The sequence below is a fragment of the Anomaloglossus baeobatrachus genome, chromosome 3 (assembly GCF_048569485.1).
Source record: "Anomaloglossus baeobatrachus isolate aAnoBae1 chromosome 3, aAnoBae1.hap1, whole genome shotgun sequence".
Classification (NCBI taxonomy): Eukaryota; Metazoa; Chordata; class Amphibia; order Anura; family Aromobatidae; genus Anomaloglossus; species Anomaloglossus baeobatrachus.
The window spans coordinates 659481508-659488214 of record NC_134355.1 but is presented as its reverse complement, the minus strand read 5'-3'; positions in this window follow the sequence as shown (position 1 = coordinate 659488214).

Here is a 6707-nt window from a genome sequence, read left to right as displayed (position 1 = left end):
GCTCTCCGGGCTGCCCTTCAGCTTTACGTCCAGGGCAAACCACCCCCTCTCTCCGCAGTGCCGGGTGTAACGCACCATGTCCCCTGGTATAAGATTGCGGCCAGGATGCTCTTCGGGCAGGTGAGCATGTACATCCCGCCGAGCCACAAACACCTCGGCCTCCAGGCCCGGTTCGTATATGAACCCGTAGCCCCGGCGGATATCGAATCGCCTCACCTGCCCCTCGTAGAACGGGCCCCGGACACGGAAGGTCGCTTGCCGCAGGTTTTCCTTCTCCCTTATGGCTCGGGCCACCAGCTCGGCTTTCCTTCGCTCCCTCTCCGCGATCTCCAGGCCCAGCTTGGTCGGCTCCCTGTCCCAGTATGGCTCCGGCGCACGGGTTGAGCCCCGCGGGACATCCAGCACGTTACCCACTGTCAGAAAGGTGGGCAGCGTATCCCGCGGTGTCATGGCCTTGGGCGCCGCTTTGCAGTGACAACCCGGCGCCACCTCAGCCGAGGTGTGGGGGATGGGCACAGGGGCTTTCCGCAGCTGGGCCCTCGGCTCAGAGCGGGTCATCGGCTCCGGCTCGGGAAGCTGCTCGGGGACTGTCTCTGGCACTATCTTCGGGGCCTTCCATGGCAATGCCTCCGGTTGGCTTCGGGCTCCGGCTACAGGTCGGTCCGCTGGGGCGGACGGGCTGGGTATCGCTACCGGTTGCGGTGGTAGCGGGCCTAGTGGCGGGGTCACGGCCTCCGAGACGGGTGGCGAGGGAGGCAACGGGGGGAGAGGGCTTGGACCGGGTCCCTCAGCCGCAGCGACCGGTCCCTCCGGGACATAGGGGCGTGGGTAACTCACCCTCCCTTCCTCCGCTTCCTCCTCGCGTCTCCGCACGGCTGCCAAAACGTCCGCCATGTCGGTCTCCCACTCCTCCAGGAGGAGCTGCATTTTGACCTGCAGCCTTAGATGGAGCTGCGCGGTCCGGATCTCCACCCACGCTGCGGTTCCCGGCGCGGGGGCCACGGTGTTTCGGGACGGCATCCACATGGTATCTCCACTGTTTGCTTCCAGGAACGGTATTCTGGCAAGGTCCTGGCGTCCCTGCTTTTATAGCGGCGACTACATGCCGCCAGCCGCCATCGCGTCCCCCTTAGCTCTTTCCGGCCCCTCCTCTCTCGGGGCGGGGTTTTGGCCTTCGCGCCTCTACTGCTCGAGAAGACGCTCGAGCGGGAACTTTTCGCGCCAAAGATGGCGGCTTCTGAAATTTTTCTGCCGGATGCCTCCGGCGGTAACAAGGCGCACCTCTACCTGACGGCAGAGCGGTAAGATCCTGTTCGTGACGCCAAGTTGTCGCGGGCGGGGAGGAGGGTGTCAGCACACCGCGCTCACCCCTTCTGCTCGGGTCCGGCAGTTGCTCCTGGTGGCTCGAGCTGTGGGCCGGATCCCGGGGTGTCTCGAGCGACACTCCTCGCCCGTGAGTGAAAAGGGGGTGTTTGTTGGGGTTATAGTTCGTGACGCCACCCACGGTTGTGGTGATTGCACCACCGCTGCTTTGGATGGGGATCCCGGGGATGGTGATGGGAGCAGCCAGGTGTTGTGTTGCCCCTCCGTGGGTAGGGGTTAGTGATCCCGGGGCCCAGTGGGGTGCAGGGGCGCAGGGGCAGCGCTGTGCCTTGCGGCACTGAGGTACTCACTCAGCCAGTAAACACGACACAGTTCTCGGTAAACAAACGGCTGGTTGGACGGGTCCCTCGGACGGTTCACGGTGCTGCGGTTCCCTGCAGTTAGCGGTGACGGTCTCTTCCCTGCACCTTTGAAATGTCTTGTGGTATCGGTGAATTCCCTCCGGTTACCCGCTCCCCGGCTGCAATCTGGGCCGGAGGAGCTCTACACTTTGCCCGCAGGCGCCGGCCCTGGGAAACTGGTGCCTTGGCGGTGTTTCCCCGTTGTGGTTGGACCTTTGCCGTCAATCAGGACTTGCTTGTTGGGAGATCTACGTCCCCTTCACTAACGGATTTAGCAATTTACAGCGACTCCAAGCCTTGCTGGGATCCGAAAGCCCCTGCTCTGGTACTGACTGCCCTTTGTATACTGCTCCAGGCCCTGGATACACACAGCCTCCGCGGCCCTTCCAGGAACCTCCAGACAGTCCCACTGCAGATCTTCACCGCTGTCTGCTGACCTTGCTGTTCTGGCCCTACACAAAGCTGGGCTCTCAGGCTTTCTTTCCTTCTGTCACTTTACTGGCTTCTCTCCTTTACACTTCTCTACTTTCACCACTTTCACTTCTCCGTTTACTCTAGCCCTCTGCTAGACTTCACTCTGTCTTCACTCTTGCCCTCCCTGGGCTAATCTCCTGAGCTCCTCTGCACTCTAGCCCTGCCTGGGCTAATCTGCCTGGTTTACTTCCTGCCTCCAGAGTTGTGAGCTCCTAGGTGGGCGGAGCCAACCGCCTGGCCCACCCCCTGGTGTGCATCATCAACCTCTGGAGGAAGGCAACAAGGATTTATGGGTTAGCTGGTGTACCTGCAGGGAATGTGGGGTGCGTGTGTGTTGTTATCTGTGTCCCCTGGCTTGCCCAGGGCGACACATTCCCCCTTAGCAAAACGCAGACCGTCCTCGGGCTGCCCGTCCAACACCGGTTTTATTTTCCTTTTTGTTTTTCTGAAAAGGTAAAACGGTATAACATTATCAACGGTAAATAATATACATTTTTAATCAAAAACTCTTCCCAAAACGGGAGGCACATTTACTTAAACGTTTCAACGGTATACGGTCACGGTTTCCGCTCTCTCCCACCCAAGCAACCTGGCCCTGATGCTGCCCCTAAAACCCAGGCAGCACCCCTTGACCCACAGTCCAGCACAAGTTACCCGAGCGGGATCTGTCCTTGCCCTCCAGAGGGTGGCCACCGGTTCCTTTGGTGGCTGGGCCCTGGCCTGCTCTGCTCAGGGCCCTCCCTCCAACCTGCCTCTCCGGAGGCGGCATTGCGGAAACGGTAACGGTACCCAACATATTTACATGCCACTAACGTTTGTGGTTGCCCTGCAGAGTTCACGGGCTTGTCCATGGATAGTTCCCATGCATTTTAAGCGGTCCCCACGGGGACAACGGTGCCGGCTCCGGCCGGTTCAATCAAGCAGACAATCAGGTGACAAACTCGGTCATTTTCATTTTCATCATTTCAAAACTTTCAAACATACAAATAACTCAGTGGTGGTCCCAACGGGGGACGGTGCAACGGGCATCCGCTGCCCTACTCCGGTCCTGCTGCTGCTTCATCCGAGGGAGGGGGTGCAGAGCTCACCTTGCTCTCCGGGCTGCCCTTCAGCTTTACGTCCAGGGCAAACCACCCCCTCTCTCCGCAGTGCCGGGTGTAACGCACCATGTCCCCTGGTATAAGATTGCGGCCAGGATGCTCTTCGGGCAGGTGAGCATGTACATCCCGCCGAGCCACAAACACCTCGGCCTCCAGGCCCGGTTCGTATATGAACCCGTAGCCCCGGCGGATATCGAATCGCCTCACCTGCCCCTCGTAGAACGGGCCCCGGACACGGAAGGTCGCTTGCCGCAGGTTTTCCTTCTCCCTTATGGCTCGGGCCACCAGCTCGGCTTTCCTTCGCTCCCTCTCCGCGATCTCCAGGCCCAGCTTGGTCGGCTCCCTGTCCCAGTATGGCTCCGGCGCACGGGTTGAGCCCCGCGGGACATCCAGCACGTTACCCACTGTCAGAAAGGTGGGCAGCGTATCCCGCGGTGTCATGGCCTTGGGCGCCACTTTGCAGTGACAACCCGGCGCCACCTCAGCCGAGGTGTGGGGGATGGGCACAGGGGCTTTCCGCAGCTGGGCCCTCGGCTCAGAGCGGGTCATCGGCTCCGGCTCGGGAAGCTGCTCGGGGACTGTCTCTGGCACTATCTTCGGGGCCTTCCATGGCAATGCCTCCGGTTGGCTTCGGGCTCCGGCTACAGGTCGGTCCGCTGGGGCGGACGGGCTGGGTATCGCTACCGGTTGCGGTGGTAGCGGGCCTAGTGGCGGGGTCACGGCCTCCGAGACGGGTGGCGAGGGAGGCAACGGGGGGAGAGGGCTTGGACCGGGTCCCTCAGCCGCAGCGACCGGTCCCTCCGGGACATAGGGGCGTGGGTAACTCACCCTCCCTTCCTCCGCTTCCTCCTCGCGTCTCCGCACGGCTGCCAAAACGTCCGCCATGTCGGTCTCCCACTCCTCCAGGAGGAGCTGCATTTTGACCTGCAGCCTTAGATGGAGCTGCGCGGTCCGGATCTCCACCCACGCTGCGGTTCCCGGCGCGGGGGCCACGGTGTTTCGGGACGGCATCCACATGGTATCTCCACTGTTTGCTTCCAGGAACGGTATTCTGGCAAGGTCCTGGCGTCCCTGCTTTTATAGCGGCGACTACATGCCGCCAGCCGCCATCGCGTCCCCCTTAGCTCTTTCCGGCCCCTCCTCTCTCGGGGCGGGGTTTTGGCCTTCGCGCCTCTACTGCTCGAGAAGACGCTCGAGCGGGAACTTTTCGCGCCAAAGATGGCGGCTTCTGAAATTTTTCTGCCGGATGCCTCCGGCGGTAACAAGGCGCACCTCTACCTGACGGCAGAGCGGTAAGATCCTGTTCGTGACGCCAAGTTGTCGCGGGCGGGGAGGAGGGTGTCAGCACACCGCGCTCACCCCTTCTGCTCGGGTCCGGCAGTTGCTCCTGGTGGCTCGAGCTGTGGGCCGGATCCCGGGGTGTCTCGAGCGACACTCCTCGCCCGTGAGTGAAAAGGGGGTGTTTGTTGGGGTTATAGTTCGTGACGCCACCCACGGTTGTGGTGATTGCACCACCGCTGCTTTGGATGGGGATCCCGGGGATGGTGATGGGAGCAGCCAGGTGTTGTGTTGCCCCTCCGTGGGTAGGGGTTAGTGATCCCGGGGCCCAGTGGGGTGCAGGGGCGCAGGGGCAGCGCTGTGCCTTGCGGCACTGAGGTACTCACTCAGCCAGTAAACACGACACAGTTCTCGGTAAACAAACGGCTGGTTGGACGGGTCCCTCGGACGGTTCACGGTGCTGCGGTTCCCTGCAGTTAGCGGTGACGGTCTCTTCCCTGCACCTTTGAAATGTCTTGTGGTATCGGTGAATTCCCTCCGGTTACCCGCTCCCCGGCTGCAATCTGGGCCGGAGGAGCTCTACACTTTGCCCGCAGGCGCCGGCCCTGGGAAACTGGTGCCTTGGCGGTGTTTCCCCGTTGTGGTTGGACCTTTGCCGTCAATCAGGACTTGCTTGTTGGGAGATCTACGTCCCCTTCACTAACGGATTTAGCAATTTACAGCGACTCCAAGCCTTGCTGGGATCCGAAAGCCCCTGCTCTGGTACTGACTGCCCTTTGTATACTGCTCCAGGCCCTGGATACACACAGCCTCCGCGGCCCTTCCAGCAACCTCCAGACAGTCCCACTGCAGATCTTCACCGCTGTCTGCTGACCTTGCTGTTCTGGCCCTACACAAAGCTGGGCTCTCAGGCTTTCTTTCCTTCTGTCACTTTACTGGCTTCTCTCCTTTACACTTCTCTACTTTCACCACTTTCACTTCTCCGTTTACTCTAGCCCTCTGCTAGACTTCACTCTGTCTTCACTCTTGCCCTCCCTGGGCTAATCTCCTGAGCTCCTCTGCACTCTAGCCCTGCCTGGGCTAATCTGCCTGGTTTACTTCCTGCCTCCAGAGTTGTGAGCTCCTAGGTGGGCGGAGCCAACCGCCTGGCCCACCCCCTGGTGTGCATCATCAACCTCTGGAGGAAGGCAACAAGGATTTATGGGTTAGCTGGTGTACCTGCAGGGAATGTGGGGTGCGTGTGTGTTGTTATCTGTGTCCCCTGGCTTGCCCAGGGCGACACAGATAGATAGATAGATAGATAGATAGATAGATAGATAGATAGATAGATAGATAGATAGATAGAGGGATAGATAGATAAATAGATAGATAGAGGGATAGATAGATAGATAGATTAGATAGATAGATAGATAGATAGATAGATAGATAGATAGATAGATAGATAGATAGATAGATAGATAGATAGATAGAGGGATAGAGGGATAGATAGATAGATAGAGGGATAGAGGGATAGATAGATAGATAGAGGGATAGATAGATAGATAGATAGATAGATAGATAGATAGATAGATAGATAGATAGATAGATAGATAGAGGGATAGATAGATAGATAGATGGATAGATAGATAGATAGATAGATAGATAGATAGATAGATAGATAGATAGATAGATAGATAGATGGATGGATGGATAGATGGATAGATGGATAGATGGATGGATAGATGGATGGATAGATGGATAGATGGATAGATGGATGGATAGATAGATAGATACCTGATAATCAGGATTCCAATGTAGTGACAATAAATGACCCTGGAGCAAAGAAGTCAACAAAAGATTGAGAACATGCCATCCTACCGGGAGTCCTGCAGTGACGACAGCACAAAGAACACAACGCGCTGATCCAGGCTCCTTTCTTCTGTCTTCAGGACACGGAAGATTTTTATACCAACGTCGTAGTGACAAGGAATACCTTCTCAGTCTCCCAAGGATTACGCAACCACTTTCTTCAATGTAGTAGAGAAAGGTTTATTGTAGCTACACGAGCTCTGAGCAAAACTAGACAAAACTACCTCCATTATGCTGAGGTTCATTACACAGGTCTACAAAATATATTTTTTGTAATCATCGC